General features: G+C 56.6%; 4 non-coding genes and 3 pseudogenes across 4 annotated transcripts; all 7 read right to left on the reverse strand.

The window, feature by feature from the left end:
* Positions 1 to 3000: 3000 nt before the first annotated feature.
* LOC133105737 (U5 spliceosomal RNA) lies at positions 3001 to 3117 on the reverse strand. Its single transcript, XR_009703931.1, has one exon. It is a non-coding gene; the product is annotated as a U5 spliceosomal RNA (small nuclear RNA).
* A 328-nt stretch (positions 3118 to 3445) lies between these two features.
* LOC133106314 (U2 spliceosomal RNA) lies at positions 3446 to 3626 on the reverse strand (annotated as a pseudogene).
* Positions 3627 to 9211: 5585 nt separating this feature from the next.
* On the reverse strand, positions 9212 to 9402 carry LOC133106536 (U2 spliceosomal RNA). Its single transcript, XR_009704542.1, has one exon. It is a non-coding gene; the product is annotated as a U2 spliceosomal RNA (small nuclear RNA).
* An 815-nt stretch (positions 9403 to 10217) lies between these two features.
* On the reverse strand, positions 10218 to 10334 carry LOC133105739 (U5 spliceosomal RNA). Its single transcript, XR_009703932.1, has one exon. It is a non-coding gene; the product is annotated as a U5 spliceosomal RNA (small nuclear RNA).
* Positions 10335 to 10658: 324 nt separating this feature from the next.
* LOC133106588 (U2 spliceosomal RNA) lies at positions 10659 to 10798 on the reverse strand (annotated as a pseudogene).
* Positions 10799 to 16112: 5314 nt separating this feature from the next.
* Positions 16113 to 16229, reverse strand: LOC133105740 (U5 spliceosomal RNA). Its single transcript, XR_009703933.1, has one exon. It is a non-coding gene; the product is annotated as a U5 spliceosomal RNA (small nuclear RNA).
* A 316-nt stretch (positions 16230 to 16545) lies between these two features.
* LOC133106329 (U2 spliceosomal RNA) lies at positions 16546 to 16717 on the reverse strand (annotated as a pseudogene).
* Between the last annotated feature and the right edge of the window lie 534 nt (positions 16718 to 17251).

Genomic DNA, 17251 nt, shown 5'->3' on the forward strand with positions numbered 1-17251 from the left:
GACGATGCCAGACCAGCAAAACCCCTGGCAAAGAGGAAGTCAATCCTCGATGCCCGGGATCCATCACTCGTGCGCCAGGTAAAACCCTCCTGCCCCGGGTTAAGAGCAGAATAAATATCAGTGAGTTTAAAATCCTTTATTAAATTAATCAAATAAAAAGACGTTTTGTCCATTTTAAAATCCTCCCCTGCTCCCCTCCGCCCAGCCCTGTTTAAAACGCAATTAAAATCCCCAACCAATAGCAGAGGAGCTCTCCCTAAAAGATATGTGGGGAGCTCCTGAAGGAGCTCCCAGCGCTCCTGCTTCCCCTGCGGGCAATAAATATTCACGAGGTTAAAAGTCATTTCATTAAAAGAGAGAGATACTGTTAAAACTCTGCCTGTTCTCACCACTGTGCTCCCCTTCACCTCAATATTTCTGTTCTTCACCAGCACTGCCACACCATCCGCCCGATTGGAGTGGGAGCCGCTCCAGAGAGACGGCCCCTGCTGCCATAGGTCCTCCCACATCCTGTAGGAGGAGCGATATGGCAGCCCACACTCCTGTAGGCAAATCACATCTGCTTGCACACTTTCCAAAGAACACAACACAGATCTTGCCCTCTTTAATGTCCTCACGCTGCACACATTAATGGTTGCCACCGTGAGGGGCATGTGCTGGGAAGCCATTTTATTAAAATTTCTTTTTAAATTAAGAAGTGAGGGTTAGAACAGGCAGAAAGAATTAAAAACACCACGAAGTTAAAAGAAATGCCATACTCACCATCACTTTAAAACCCCACTGCCACCTGCTGGTGACCCAGCAGATGACGATGGTTCCGTCTCGGAGATATAGGGGGCCTGGTTTTGTCCTTGCTCCGGGTAGATTGGGGAGGAGCCCGATGACCCGCTGTCTGACAGCCCAGCCATCAGGCCCCACCTCTCCCTCACCCCCCTTTTCTTTCTTTCCACCCCTTCAGTTCCAGTCTCTGCACCTCTTTTGCGGACCATTCCTTCCACCAACATTTCCTCATCACTCTCCCCCTCTGTTACAGTCTCCATGAAGACTGCGTCAGAGTCGGAGTCAGAGTACAGAGACTCGACGGGTTCACAGGCCATTTCTTTCTCCCTGTTCTCCCCCTCCTTCACTTCCACCTCCTCACCTGCACCTTCTTTCCCGGCCACGCCCACACTCATTCCCTCATTAACCTTCACATTCACACCACCTGCCTCTCCCTCGTTCTCTCTCACATTCTCACCAGCGCCCTTTCCACCAGCCGCGCCCACACTCGTTCCCTCATTTACTCCCCCATTCTCACCTGCACTCTTCCCACCAGCCACGCCCACACTCATTCCCTCGTTTGCTCCCCCATTCACTCCACCTGGCTCTCCCTCATTCTCTCCCACATTCTCACTCACTCCACTCGTTCCAGCCACACCCTGACCACCATTCTCACCTTCTGCCCCTTCTTGGGCTTCCTCACCCTTTCCCTCTTCCTTCTCCTCCTGCTCCTTCCTCATGGCCTCCCCCTCCTCCCGCTGCCTCTCCCGGGCGTCAGCCCTCGCCTGCTTGGCCCTGTTCGCGTAGGAATCAGGGCAATCTCTGAACAGGTGGTTTGACGACCTGCAGAGATTGCACCTGATTCCATTCTTGCAATCAGCGGCGAGATGCCCCACCTCCCTGCACCGATTGCAAAAAATGACCTGGCAGGCCTCTGCCAGGTGACCATAGGCCCCACATTTCCTACACAGTTTTGGCTGGCCTTGATAAAAGACCAGCCCTCTATTTTCCCCCAGCACAATGAGGGAGGGCAGGTGTCTCAAACCCCCATAACCGGTTCTGTCCTCCACCAATTTCGCGGGAACCTTCCAGCTCCCCGTCCAGATACCGTCGACATCAATGATTTTCTGGGCTGGCCCCCTAACGAGACAGTAGTTGGCCAGCCACGCAACCAGGTCTTCTGGCTCCACTGTCTCATTGTACATCTTAAAAATAATGTGCTTCACGGAGTCATCTGTGAGCCTCTCAATGTCGAACATTGAGAAGCTCTCTTTAATGTTTTCTATTGAGTTCCAGAAGGAACCCAACAGCTGAGGGGTGCGGAAGCTTACATCAAAGCCCCGACCCCTCGGGAGCACAACCAAACAGTTTATGTCTCCCGGCACAAACTTTAAGGCTCCCATGAGAAGCTTCCTGGAGAAGTCCAAACGGGACATCTCCAGGAGCTTCCCTTCCTTCTCCTTTAGGGAGAAACGCACACAGCAGTGCCTCCGGGCGCCGACCCTAGCAGCCGCCATCCCGGATACGCCACCACACAAATTTCACCACACTACAAACAATTCTACACAGACCTCCAACAAACCAAGAAACAAAGAAAAGCAAGCCCAAAAAGGGCCTTACCCTCCCGGAGGACCCCCTCACTCCTCCTCTCCGGTTGGGCTCTTAACACAATCTACACACAAAAAAAGACACAAGCAACACAAGCAACAAAAAAAGACAACTATTATTTACTTACTTTTTTTGAGCGTGACAAGACTCCTCTCCCACCAACCAACGATTCGACCGCCTATCGTAGCCAAAAGGCCGAGAAGCGATAACCGCAAACTGGCCCCTGCCGACGGCGCCCTCCCGGTGGCCCCGGACCGCGCTCGGGGCAGACGCCACCTGGCCCAGGAGCCGGCCCCCCTCCCCGCCTTCCCAAGAACCCTGCGCACGCACTGACTGGCCGGTCGGCGAGCTACCGTAACGACCGGACTCAGCTGGCTCCTCCCACCAAGATCCACTGTCCTCCACTGGCAGGCACAGCCGCCAAAAACACTCGACACATACCGAGTACGCTGTTACTTACTGAATAGCTGCTCTCTAGGCAGCGACCAAAGCTATTGAGCGAGCGGGGCATCGATCGCACGTGGCAAGCAGGCGATAAGCCAGAAACGAGCAAGTCGGCTCGGCTCATCGGCGACTCGCAAGCAACCCGCATACCTCTCGCACATTGCCGTCTGTCCTTAAACCGTTCGAAGTTGCCCCGTCCTGTGGACGGAGCATCCAAAAATAGCACAAACTCAGGTGCGTTCCTCTCCACGGAAATCTTTAGTAAAAGGCGAAAGATTTGTGCGTGCTGAAGAGAAACCCGAGCGAAATGTGACCTTTCAGCGCACCAGGCGCCTCCGGCCCCCTTCCCAGCCACTCCCACTGACCCGGGGTTGCCACTGCCGCCAGCCGGCCGGACAGACAATCCGAGAGGGAAGGTGGGAAAAGCGAGACAGCGCAATAACAACAAACAGTTACGTCCCGCACAGAAAACTACATCGTTTTGCTAAAAAACTGAGGCAAGCACACTTACAACAAGGGCACATATTCACCCTATTTACAACACAATTTACATACATACAAAATAAACAAACAAACAAACAAAAAGGGGGAAGAACAGGGCAACAAAACACAACCTTTTTTTGCACAAAACTTGGAGAGGCGCACCGTTCCCGAACGCACTGCAATAACGGGTCGATGCTTGAAGCGGACGGAGCAAGCTCCTTCTCCGACTCCCTGTGCCAAAAATCCGTTTAATATATAGTCCCCTGATAGGGGACGTATCAGATATTAAACTGATAAGAACAGATTTTATTTTTGTATTTAAATTAATTTATTGGTCCGCACCAACCTCATTACATTTACATACAAACAATAAACAAACAAATTCCAAACCACATCCTCTTAACAACTGTAAACTCAAAACCCCACCCTCCCCTGAAGTCCCAAAGTCCCAACACATTCCCACTGTACCAACACATTTCAAACCAAACAAAAACAGAACCGAAACAACCATACAAGACCCTCAGCCTCCTCCCCACTGCTGCCATCCTGTCCTCCCACAGCACCAACTTTCCATACCCTACCACCTCCCACACTACACCCTCAGCCACGGCTCCCACTGCTGCCAGCCCCCGCCTGTACAGGACTCTCTCTCTGCTCAGGGTGAAGGCAGGCCCTATCCCCCTGAGGAGGCCCTGCACCAACCCCCAGTACACCCTTGCGAACTGGCACTCCCATAGGGCGTGCGCCACCGACTCCACCAGCCCACAGCCCCTTGGACAAAGTGGACTGGCACTGCACCCATGGCGATGCAGCACTTCCCGCACCGACAGCCTGCCCATCGCGCACAGCCAGTGGAGGTCCCGCACCACCCCTGGTGCCCTCCCCCCGCTCACCTTGCCCCACTCGAGGTTCAGCGGCACCCCTTCAGGACCTGCCACCTGCCTGCCCGCAATGCTGTTGTACAGCCGTCTGTGCTGGAGAAGGCTCTCCCTCTCCACTGGAGCCGGGCACTGCCTAAGGAAGCGCAGCACCGCCTGATAGGCCGGGGACTGCTGTTCTGCCCGTGGAGCCACGTGGGTCAGCGGCACCCAGTGCCTCAGTGCGGTCGCCAGGTGGAGACGGGCGAAGTGGTAGCACTTGTGGGGGACCCTTCCCAGGACCATCCTACACGCGAACGATGTAAAAATCGCGTCAAGTTTCAGGGGGATTCTCGGCACGCCGCGACCCCCCTTGTCCACCGGCATGTACATGAGGTCGCGACGCACATATTCGTACCTCCCTCCCCACAGAAACTTGAACATGGCCCTGGTCAGGGCCACCTTGATCGTTGCAGGAACTGGGAAGACGTAGGCCAGATGCAGGAGTAGCGGGAGCAGGACAGCCCTCACCACTACCACCCTCCCAGTCAGCGACAGCCGCCTGCGTGCCCACACCCCCAGCCGTGATCTCACCAGCGCCATACGTTCTTCCCAGTTCCGCTCCCCACTGCCCTGGGGAAAGAAGCGCACCCCCAACACCTTCAGTCCCCCTTGGCACCGCTCCCAGCCACCGTAGTCCCTCACCTCCTCTCTCCACCGGCCACACAGCAGGACTGAGGACTTGGACAGGTTCACCCTGGAGCCCGTCCCTGCCGCAAACCTGTCCACCAGGACCCTCACCCTTGCCAGGGACCGAGTTGAAGACACAAAAATTGTTGTGTCATCAGCATACTGCTGGATCTTCAACTCGGCCCCTGCGGCCCCTGGGATCCTCACCCCGTCCACACCTGGGTCCCGACGCACCAGCTCTGCGAAGGGCTCCATGAACAGGACGTAGAGCAGAGGGGAGATTGGGCACCCCTGCCGCACCCCCCCCGCTTGCTCCACAGCCCCGCTCAGAAACCCATTCACTCTTACGCAGCTGTACACTCCCCTGTACAGCATACGCAGCCAAGACAGAAACCGGGGGCCCAAACCCATCCGCTGCAGGACCCGGAAAAGGAAGGCGTGCTGCACCCGATCGAAGGCCTTCTCCTGGTCGATGCTGACCACCGCCAGAGGAAGGCCCCGATCGCGCACCCAGTCAATTGTGTCCCGCAGCAGAATCAGGTTCCAGCTGCAGGACCGCCCAGGTACCCCACAAGTTTGGTCAGGGCTGACCAGGACGTCCATCACCTGCTTCAGGCGGACCGCAGCTGCTTTGGCCAGCAGCTTATAGTCCGCCGTCAGCAGGGTGATTGGACGCCAGTTCTTTAGGTCAGCCCTGTCTCCTCCTTTAAAGAGCAGCGACACCACTCCTTTTCTCATGGAGGCCGACAGCGCTCCCCCCTCCAGAAGCGCCTGAAAAACCTCCACGAGATCCGGACCAATGATGTCCCAAAACTCCCTGTAGAAATCCCACGGGAGTCCGTCATGCCCCGGGGCCTTCCCTTCCCTCATGGAGCGGAGCGCCCCTGTCAGCTCCTCCAAACTGAGCTCCGCCTCCAGTGCCTGCCCTTCCTCCCGCCCCAACCGGGGCACCACACACCCCAGCAGTGCCTCCTGCTCCTCCGGGTCGCACTCTCTCCTGCTGAAGAGGTCTCGGAAGAAGCCCTCCGCGATCCCCAGCATCTCCGGGACCCCCGTTTCCAGCCCCGCTTCCCCTTTCAACCCAGAGATCACGGCGGCCCTCCTCCGAGCCTCAGCAGCCTGAAAAAAATATGCGGTGGGCTTCTCCCCCTCCTCCATCTCCCTCAGCCGGCCCTGGAAGGCCGCGGCCTTAGCCCTTCCCTCTAGGAGACTCCTCACCCTCTCCTTTGCCCCCTCATAGGCCTCCCACCTCACTGCCCTCCCCCTGTTAAGCTGGGTGTGCATATAAGTGAGGAGATCTAACCACCTCCTCACCTCAGCCCGCTCCCTCCTCCGCTGCGCCATACTATAATTTCGGCAGAAAAGGCCGAAGCGCACTTTGGCCGCCTCCCACCACTCTACCGCTGTGGGGTACAAGCCCCGCAGAGCCCTCACGGCCTTATAAAAGCACCTAAAGGCCTCCTGGAACGCCCTAGTCTTTATTAGGGAGGTTTAGCTTCCAGTAGCCTGGCCCCCATTGCGTGTTGGGAATGGGGACCGCCACCTGCAGCATGTCATGGTCAGATGCCCATGAAGGCTGCAGCGTGGCGGTCACCCCCACCCACTCCTTCGGCACAAAAATGTAGTCCAGGCGGCTCGCAGCTCCCCTGGAGTTCCGCCAGGTAAAGCCTGGAGCCGCCGGATGTGCCGCCCGGAATGAGTCGACCAGGCCGTAATCCCTGACCAACTCCGCCAGCGCTCTTGCTGAATAATCCCCCCCAGCAGCGCTAGCCCCACCCCCATCCAGCGACACGTTAAAATCCCCCCCCAGGATGATCCGCCTGGAAGTGGACAGACTGGGCACCAGTTCTTTGAGGACCTCCAGTCTCCGCCCACTCCGAGTTGGCCCGTACACGTTAAAAACTCGTGTTTTACGAGGACCCTGATTTATGTCTGCGTACATCGCCCGCCCTGCCACAATGTCCACAGACTCCTGGATCTCCAAACCTAAACCCTTCACCAGGATCCCCAGCCCATCGGCATGAACGCTGCCCACCGACCACGCCGATGGGCCCCACGTCCACTCCTCCGAGAACCCCAGTACATCCCCCGTGTCCCGTAGGTGCACCTCCTGCAACAAAAAGACATTTCCCCTTGTCGCCGCTAGAGAGGCAAAAAGTGCCTGCCTCTTCCCCGAGTTTCTCAATCCCCGAACATTCAAAGTAATCACATTTACAACCATTTTAAACAAAATTTTAACAAACCTTTAATCCCCTTCCTTCTCAGAGGAGTCCCCCCCCCCTCGAGTCCTTTCTCCATCCCCATCACCCCTGTAAATCCCGCCACATCCCAGCCCACAAACTGGGAAGACGGGCTGACTGCCGGCCCTGCTGAGGCCGCAGAGGCTCCAGGTGCTTCCTCCCGGTCCACCTCAATGTCCACCTCCTGGGCCTCCCCCTCCGCCGAGTCCGATAGGGCCAGGAACCTGTTCTGCAGAGGGATGCCCGGTCCCGCCTTTGCTTCCCTCCCGTTTGTGTCCCCCGAGCGAACCCGCTTCCGTGCTCCCACCTGCGCCCACTCCGGCACCTCCCCCTCTGGAGGAGGGCTGTCCCCCCACGCCAACGGGGTCTGCAGGTCCGCCGTGGTGCACATAGCCGCTCCCTCCGCCTCCGGGGACAAGACCTCCTCACCAAGAGGCACCGACAGGGGGGAGAATAGCTCCGGCGAACCCTCTCTCGGGACCCCGGACTCCTCCGCCACGGCCCTCGCCTTCATCACCACTGCGCCCAGCCCCAAACCCAGGCCAGGACGCGAGGAAGGCCCGAAGATCTGCTCACCCCCGGACCTCCCATCCATGCCTCCCAGCGCCGGAGCAGGATCCCGATCTCTTGGCCTCCTAGCCGGACCGGAACCCGAACCGGAAACCGGAACCGGACCGGAACCCGAACCGGACTCCGGAGCCGGACCGGATCCCGGACCGGACCCAGGAGCAGGACCCGGACCGGAGCTCGGGGGCGCACCGGAAACCGGACCCGGACCCGACCCAGACCCAGCCGCCATGACCTCATTGGATCCGCCTGCTTCCTGCTCCGGTCTCCCATCCGCGCCGCTCCGCGGCTCCTCCAAGGCTGAGGCCTCGCCCCCATGCCCAGGACGGAGGGACGGATCCAGCACGGGAGCCAGCCCCCCAGGCCCCACCCCTTCCTGAACCGGCCTAGTGGCCAAGGCCGCCGCCGAGCCTGGGCTTTTAGTAGTGTTGGAAGGCCCAGCCCCGTGCTCCGAGGCCTGCCCTCCCTCCGTAGCCGACTCCCCTGCTTCTCGCCCGGCCTTCTTGGTGCTAGGCCATGCTTGGCCTCCAGGAGGCCCAGAGTAGGCCCCAACATTTCCCTGAACCAAGGCCGCAAACGACCTCACCTTTTCCGGACAGGCCCGGAAAAGGTGCTCCACGCTCCCGCAGAGACTGCATGCTTTCGGGGCCCCACAGTCTCTTGTAGCATGCTCCGTCGATGCACATGCCTACATCGGTCGGTGGAGCACACCGCCTTAACATGCCCGTACATCCCACACCGACGACAGTACAAAGGTTGCCCTGGGTAGACAAGGTAGCCCCTGTCCGGGCCTATGGAGAAGGCCCCAGGAGGATGTGCTACCCCCCCCACCCCTGAAGGATCCTGCTTGAAACGGACATTAAAACGTCTTTTCCCGTTCCAAAAACCAAATCTATCTTTCAATTTCACCCCCTCCCTCACATCTGAACAGTACCTGAGCAGGAAGGCCAGGATGTCCTCCTCCCGAACAAAGGGATTGTAGAGGTGGATCATCAGGGGTCGCAGGGCCTTGTTGTATAGCAGATGGACGGTAATCCCTTGCAGTGCCGGGTCCTCTTTGTGTTCCACAAATTTCTGGTGCAGGTTGTAGCAGGCGGCTTCTGACACAAACGTTAAATCAAAAAACCCTCGTGGGGAAAAATCCTGGAGGCAAAAAACTGTCTCGCTGTCAACCCTCAGTAACTCCTTCAAGATGTTCTTCACAAAAAAATCCAATGTGAAACCTTTCCTCCTCTCTCCGTCCTCCATCTCCACCCGAACCGTGTTCCTCAGCCGCACCCTGTGGGTCGGCACGTCACCTTCCGGCGTTCCCATCCTCTTCCCGTCTTTATCTTTGCCAAAAGGCCGAGAAGCGATAACCGCAAACTGGCCCCTGCCGGCGGCGCCCTCCCGGTGGCCCCGGACCGCGCTCGGGGCAGACGCCACCTGGCCCAGGGGCCGGCCCAGGGGCCGGCCCCCCTGTATTTACATACATACAAAAAAAACAAACAAACAAACAAACAAACAAACAAAAAGGGGGAAGAACAGGGCAACAAAACACAACCTTTTTTTGCACAAAACTTGGAGAGGCGCACCGTTCCCGAACGCACTGCAATAACGGGTCGATGCTTGAAGCGGACGGAGCAAGCTCCTTCTCCGACTCCCTGTGCCAAAAATCCGTTTAATATATAGTCCCCTGATAGGGGACGTATCAGATATTAAACTGATAAGAACAGATTTCTTTTTTTTTTTTTTTTTTTTTGTGGTGAAGCTCAGAGTCAAGGCCTCAGCGTTGGCTCAGAGTTTTACCTTTTTTTATTAAATCTACGCTAAGCTAACCTATTCTCATATATACAACAGCGCCGTTGTCCGAATCATTATCCAAATCAATCCCAGTCCAATTTCCAAATTCCGATATCAGTAAGTCCAATCCAATGACCCCGAAGGGTCCAATTCAATCCCCGAAGGGTCCAATTCAATCCCCGAAGGGCGCTACGCTAATCAGGGGGAAAAAAATAAAACCCCCGATCGCTCCTCACCACCAGGCCGAAGCCTGGCTTGAGAGCCGGTTTTATAAGCTCCAGGCCTAAGGCAGAGACCCAAGGGGATCCATGAACCATCATGGATCTTACCCTTGATCTTAGCCAAAAGGCCGAGAAGCGATAACCGCAAACTGGCCCCTGCCGGCGGCGCCCTCCCGGTGGCCCCGGACCGCGCTCGGGGCAGACGCCACCTGGCCCAGGGGCCGGCCCCCCTCCCCGCCTTCCCAAGAACCCTGCGCACGCACTGACTGGCCGGCCGGCGAGCTACCGTAACGACCGGACTCAGCTGGCTCCTCCCACCAAGATCCACTGTCCTCCACTGGCAGGCACAGCCGCCAAAAACACTCAACACATACCGAGTACGCTGTTACTTACTGAATAGCTGCTCTCTAGGCAGCGACCAAAGCTATTTAGCGAGCGGGGCATCGATCGCACGTGGCAAGCAGGCGATAAGCCAGAAACGAGCAAGTCGGCTCGGCTCATCGGCGACTCGCAAGCAACCCGCATACCTGTCGCACATTGCCGTCTGTCCTTAAACCGTTCGAAGTTGCCCCGTCCTGTGGACGGAGCATCCAAAAATAGCACAAACTCAGGTGCGTTCCTCTCCACGGAAATCTTTAGTAAAAGGCGAAAGATTTGTGCGTGCTGAAGAGAAACCCGAGCGAAATGTGACCTTTCAGCGCACCAGGCGCCTCCGGCCCCCTTCCCAGCCACTCCCACTGACCCGGGGTTGCCACTGCCGCCAGCCGGCCGGACAGACAATCCGAGAGGGAAGGTGGGAAAAGCGAGACAGCGCAATAACAACAAACAGTTACGTCCCGCACAGAAAACTACATCGTTTTGCTAAAAAACTGAGGCAAGCACACTTACAACAAGGGCACATATTCACCCTATTTACATACATACAAAAAAAACAAACAAACAAACAAACAAACAAAAAGGGGGAAGAACAGGGCAACAAAACACAACCTTTTTTTGCACAAAACTTGGAGAGGCGCACCGTTCCCGAACGCACTGCAATAACGGGTCGATGCTTGAAGCGGACGGAGCAAGCTCCTTCTCCGACTCCCTGTGCCAAAAATCCGTTTTACACTATTTACACTTTTGCCTCTTTACAGGCTCAAGGCGTCCTTCACCTTTTCCCATATCTTCTCACCCCTTTTTTTTCCCCCTCCCCGGGCGCACACCCTCATCTCCATCTCCACCCTTCTCTCCCACCCCTTGACACACTGCACTCCTGTCATGCCATCTGAGGGATTCAGCATCTTTTTATTTCTGCTGTCCCACAGGGCCAGTTTCCCCAAGCTCACTAGGAGGCTGAAAACCTCCCTCCTGTCATCTTCCAGGCTCTCCACCCCAGCAGCCCTCATGACCCCCTCTTTTCCCACTGCTGTGGCCCATACCGGGAGAAACACCCCCCTGTTTGCCCTTCCCCAGAACACTCTTGCGAAAGGGCATTCCCATAGGGCGTGCCCTCCCGTCTCCTCCCTCCCACAGCCCCTGGGACACAGCGGACTCCTGGCAGTGCCAGCCCTATACATCCTCTCCCTCACTGGCAGTCTTCCCAGGCCTCCCAGCCAGTTGAGGTCTCCTGCCCGGTTTGGGAGCCACCTGGCCGTCAACCACCTCCACTGCCCTCCACACCTTTCCACCTCCCTCTCTGCCTCCCTCGTCCTCCTACCCAGGATCGCATTATATAGGGCTCTATGGTCCTGTAACCCCTGTGCCCTGATGAGCTCTCTATTTGCCCTCCAGACCATCATTGCCCTTGTATAATACCACGGGGTGTCCTCTGCCCTCGGCCCTCTATTGTCCCACCCCACCAGCTCCCTCATGGCCGTCCCCACCCACATCCTCATGAGGTGCCGGCACTTGTGGCCCTCATCTCCCACCAGTGTGTCGAAAATGCTCTTTAGATTTAAAACATCCAGCTTTAGGCCCACGTCCACTAGGCCTCTTCCCCCTTTCTCCACCGGCAAAAACAACACATCCCGCTTTACCGGCTCCAACCGCCCTCCCCACAAGAAATTAAAAATCAGCCGGTTCAGCCTCACCCTGCACACCGCCGGTATCGGAAACACTTTCCCTAAATAAATTAACTGTGGCAACAAGTCTGCCTTCACCACTAATACCTTACCTGTCAGAGTCAACGCTCTCGCCCTCCACAAGCCCACCCTCCTCTTTATCTTTTCCAGGCACTGCTGCCAATTCAGCCTATCCGCCCTTTCCCTGCTGAATCGAACCCCCAGCACCTTCATCCCGTCCTCGCACGTTGCCAGGCCCTGCTCCTCCCCCCTTCCCCCTCTCCATCCCTCGGTCACCATCACTGCCGACTTGCTATGATTTATTTTTGACCCCGACCCCCTACAGTACTGGCCCACCAGGCCCATGACCCTCCCTATGTCCCCGTCTGAGGAGACCACTACTGTGGTGTCGTCTGCATACTGCAGCACCTTTACCCTCTCCCCCCCGCTGCCTGGGATTTGCAGGCCTTTGAACTCCCTGTCCTACCTCATCAGCTCCGCCAGGGGCTCTATGACACATACGTATAGTAGCGGGGACAAAGGACACCCCTGCCTCACCCCCCTACCCTGCCTCACCTGCGCACTCAGGGCTCCATTCACCCTCACCCGGCTGAAAGCCCCGTTGTAGAGGGTCCTCACCCAGGCGATAAAGCCCTCCCCGAACCCCATCCTGCCCAGCACCTGCACCAGGAAGGCATGGTCCACCCGGTCGAACGCCTTCTGCTGGTCCAAACCGATCACCCCTACCCCCACTTTCCTGCTCCTCGCCCAGCTCAGCACATCCCTCAGCAAGATCAAATTCTGGGACCCCATCCTTCCTGGGACCGCACAGGTTTGATCCGGCCCCAGAACCTCCCCCAGCACCCCCTTGGCCCTGTTAGCCATCACCTTCCCCAGCACCTTGTAGTCGGTGCAGAGGAGTGTGACTGGCCGCCAGTTCCCCAGATCTGCCCTCTCTCCCTTCTTGAACAAGAGGTTTATTACCCCCTCCCTCATAGATAGGGGCATTTTCCCCACTTCTCCCACCCGGTTCAAAACCTCCACCAAATCCTCGGCCATTATTCCCCAGAAGTGGGTGTACAACTCCCTGGTGATCCCGTCCCTCCCTGGAGCCCTCCCCACTTTTAGGGAGAACAAGGCCTTCCTTACCTCTTCCTGACCTATCTTCCCCCCCAGGGCCTCCTGCTGTCCCTCCCTTACCTTCCTCCAGAGCTTCCCTACCAGCCTGTCCCCCTCCTCTGTGTCCCTCTCCTCTCTCCCAAACAGCACTGAGTAGAAACGCGCTGCTGCGTCCAGCTTCTCCTCTTGCTTCCTAACCTCCCCCTGGCCTGTCATTATCGCCTCGATCCATCCCTCATTTTGGCGCTCCCTCACCGCTTTAAAAAAGAAAGGCGTTACCTTTTCGTCCCTTTCCCTCCTCTCCACCCTTGCCAGGAAGGCAAACCGCCTTGCTTTCCCTATATAGTGTGCCTTTATGCTCTCTTTTAAGGCCTTGACCTCCTCTGTCCTTACCCTCCCTCCCCTGTTTGCCAGGCCCACCCAGTATTGCAACTCGCTCTGCAGTGCCCACACCCTCTCTCTCTCTTCCCTCCTCTTCGCTATACCGTAGGCCACACAGAACTCCCTCACCCTTTGCTTCACCACCTCCCACCACTCCAAGATGCAGGAAAATTGGGCTTTGAAGGCCTTCCACCCCAAATAAAATTCTGCAAACTGCTCCACAAACCCCGCATCTTCCAGGAGTTCAGCATTAAAGCTCCACGTCCTGCTTTCCTCCCGTTCCCCTCCCTCTAAAATGCATTTTATTGCGCAATGGTCGGAGGACCAGCTTGGCAACAGCACAAAATTTTTTAACTTAAACGCCTTTGAAACAAAAAAATAATCCAGCCTTCTCCTACAGCCCCTGGAGTTCGCCCATGTAAACCCCTCCCCCTGTCGGCCATTTTGCCTAAACCCATCAAACAAAGAAAACCTAACTAAAATCTCTTTTTCTAAATAACTAACAGAAAAATCCCTCCTTCCTCCCACTATCCCTTCGTCCACAGCCACATTAAAATCCCCTCCCAAAATTATACCTCTGTTCGTGGCCAACAAATCCGGCAACAACTTAAAAAAAACCAAACGCTCAGAAATGTTGCACGGGGCATGCACGTTTATGAGCCGTAGTTTCTCCCCCCCCCACAAAACATCCACGCACAGGAGCTTTCCTGGGACTACGGTCAGGAATTCCTCTACCATAACCCCCCTTCCCTTAAACAAAATCCCCAAGCCATCCGCATGTACATTTCCCACTGACCATATTGAAGGCCCCAAAACCCAATCCCTTCTAAACATAGCCACGTCCTTCCCCCCTCCCAAATGGCATTCTTGCAGGAAACATACATCAAAAGGGACCTCTTTCAATGATAAAAACAGTCCCACTCTTTTGTCCCGTTCCCTTATGCCCCTGGCATTTAGAGACATGAAAATCCTCTCCATTACTGTATTAAAGTAATTATTGGCCTCCGGCCTACCTCCGTCCGAAAATCTTCTCCATGGCCACCCTCGGATCCATTGGCAGTGGAGCCTCCGCACTCCCCATCTCCTTCTCCACCTCTTCGGCCCAGTCCTTGGGCCTCGCCATGGCTTCGGTAGGGGCCCTGGCCTTAGCCTGCCTCCCACCCGGTGGAGCTCCAGCCATCTCAGGCCTCTCCTTCCTCTTCTCTCCCCTCAGCCTGATGACGGCATCCTCCTCCATGGACAACTCCATGTCGGAGTCGTCACTGCCTTCCTCCGCCGTCTCCCTCCCCTCCATGCTGTCGGGACCCAGATCGGTGTCTGGGATCGGGCCCTCCTCGGTGCTAGGCCCCGCTGGGCCTGGTGTAGGCTCCTCCGCCTCCCTCGGGCCTGGTGTAGGCCCCTCCACCTCCGCTGGGCCTGGTGTAGGCCCCTCTGCCTCCTTCGGGCCTGGTATAGGCCCCTCAGCCTCTGCCGGGCCTGATGCAGGCCTCTCAGCCCTCGCCGGGCCTGATGTAGGCCTCTCCGCCTCCTTTGGGCCTGGTGTAGGCCCGTCAGCCTCTGTTGGGCCTGGTGTAGGCCTCTCAGCCTCTGCTGGGCCTGATGTAGGCCTCTCCGCCTCCGTTGGGCCTGGTGTAGGCCCGTCTGCCTCTGTTGGGCCTGATGTAGGCCTCTCAGCCTCCGTTGGGCCTGGTGCAGGTGCTGCTCTCTCCCTGGCTGCATCGGCGTAGGTGCGGCGTCGCTCAGGGCATGCCCTCATGAGGTGCTCCCCGGAGCCACATACGTTGCAGGTGCGCGGCTCCTTACATTCGACCGCCATGTGCCCTCGCTGCCGGCAGTTGTGGCACACCACCGACCTGCACCCCGCGTCGACGTGCCCCACCTCCATGCACCTCCGACAAAAAGGAGGTTGCCTAGAATAGGAGATGTGGCCCTTCACTCCTTCGACCGTGCAGAGGGCCGGAGGATGGAGGTAGCCCTCGTAGCCATGGTCACTCTCCCGCAGCAGGACCTCGTACACCCTCTGGCCGTTCCAGAAGCCAAAGACGTCCCTCCGGTATCTGGGTCCGGCCACCACCCTGGCGTACCTCTCGAGGTACCTCCCGACAGCCTCGTCCGGCACGTTCATGTCGAACAGGTTTATAATCACCACCCTGTGGTTCCTCCTCTCCATGGACTCCACTCTCCACGGCCCCAGGTCTTCCCTCTTGCATCTCTCCATGAATGCCTGGAATGCTTCTGGTCCTCTGAAGGCCATGTCGACGAACTCCTCTCTCCCATTCCTCTGGATGCCCAAAATATCCCTCTCTGACAGAGAGAACTTCTCCAAAACAAAACTCTTCACGAATTCCTCCCTCTGGGGCATGCTCCCTGGGGCTCCTGCCCATTTCACCCTTGCAGTATTCCTTACGGCTCTCCAGTTGCTCGATGACATACTTACTTTCGCTTCTATCCACCACAATCCACTTGATCTTAGCCAAAAGGCCGAGAAGCGATAACCGCAAACTGGCCCCTGCCGGCGGCGCCCTCCCGGTGGCCCCGGACCGCGCTCGGGGCAGACGCCACCTGGCCCAGGGGCCGGCCCCCCTCCCCGCCTTCCCAAGAACCCTGCGCACGCACTGACTGGCCGGCCGGCGAGCTACCGTAACGACCGGACTCAGCTGGCTCCTCCCACCAAGATCCACTGTCCTCCACTGGCAGGCACAGCCGCCAAAAACACTCAACACATACCGAGTACGCTGTTACTTACTGAATAGCTGCTCTCTAGGCAGCGACCAAAGCTATTGAGCGAGCGGGGCATCGATCGCACGTGGCAAGCAGGCGATAAGCCAGAAACGAGCAAGTCGGCTCGGCTCATCGGCGACTCGCAAGCAACCCGCATACCTGTCGCACATTGCCGTCTGTCCTTAAACCGTTCGAAGTTGCCCCGTCCTGTGGACGGAGCATCCAAAAATAGCACAAACTCAGGTGCGTTCCTCTCCACGGAAATCTTTAGTAAAAGGCGAAAGATTTGTGCGTGCTGAAGAGAAACCCGAGCGAAATGTGACCTTTCAGCGCACCAGGCGCCTCCGGCCCCCTTCCCAGCCACTCCCACTGACCCGGGGTTGCCACTGCCGCCAGCCGGCCGGACAGACAATCCGAGAGGGAAGGTGGGAAAAGCGAGACAGCGCAATAACAACAAACAGTTACGTCCCGCACAGAAAACTACATCGTTTTGCTAAAAAACTGAGGCAAGCACACTTACAACAAGGGCACATATTCACCCTATTTACATACATACAAAAAAAACAAACAAACAAACAAAAAGGGGGAAGAACAGGGCAACAAAACACAACCTTTTTTTGCACAAAACTTGGAGAGGCGCACCGTTCCCGAACGCACTGCAATAACGGGTCGATGCTTGAAGCGGACGGAGCAAGCTCCTTCTCCGACTCCCTGTGCCAAAAATCCGTTTAATATATAGTCCCCTGATAGGGGACGTATCAGATATTAAACTGATAAGAACAGATTTTGTTTTTGAAAGGTTTATTATATCAACACATTTTTAAAATACAATACATTGTTTGTGCTCGGGCATGTCCTTACAGAAATAAATATCACTTCATAAATAACAAAATTACATTACAGTAAAAACATATATTTAAATACAATAAAAGCAAGTAATTTCATTAAAATTCCCGCGAGGACCCTTTGCCCTTCCCTTTTTATCGATAAAAGCACACACAATATTTAAAATAACCACCACAATCATTAAAACAGAAGACCTTTGTACCGGGCAGCGGTGGGCGCTCTTAAACAACCTGCCTTCACACCGCCCCTGTTACCTCGTCATAACAGATCCAGGCCGGTCAGGCTGGCCCTCCCGGCCCCATGATCATTGTCCAGGCTGCATGCCCCCATGCCCCCTTGGCCCAGTCCACTCCTCTTCTCCGCCGGTCACGCCACATGTAGTCTCTGAGGGAGGCAAACGCCACCCTCCTCAGTGCCTCCGGTGACAAGGCCCTGTTCTCTTTGATCCACACAGTGCGGGCAGTCCAGATGGCCTGTTTCCCACAGTTTAT

This window comes from Conger conger, chromosome 12 (assembly GCF_963514075.1).
Source record: "Conger conger chromosome 12, fConCon1.1, whole genome shotgun sequence".
Lineage (NCBI taxonomy): Eukaryota > Metazoa > Chordata > Actinopteri > Anguilliformes > Congridae > Conger > Conger conger.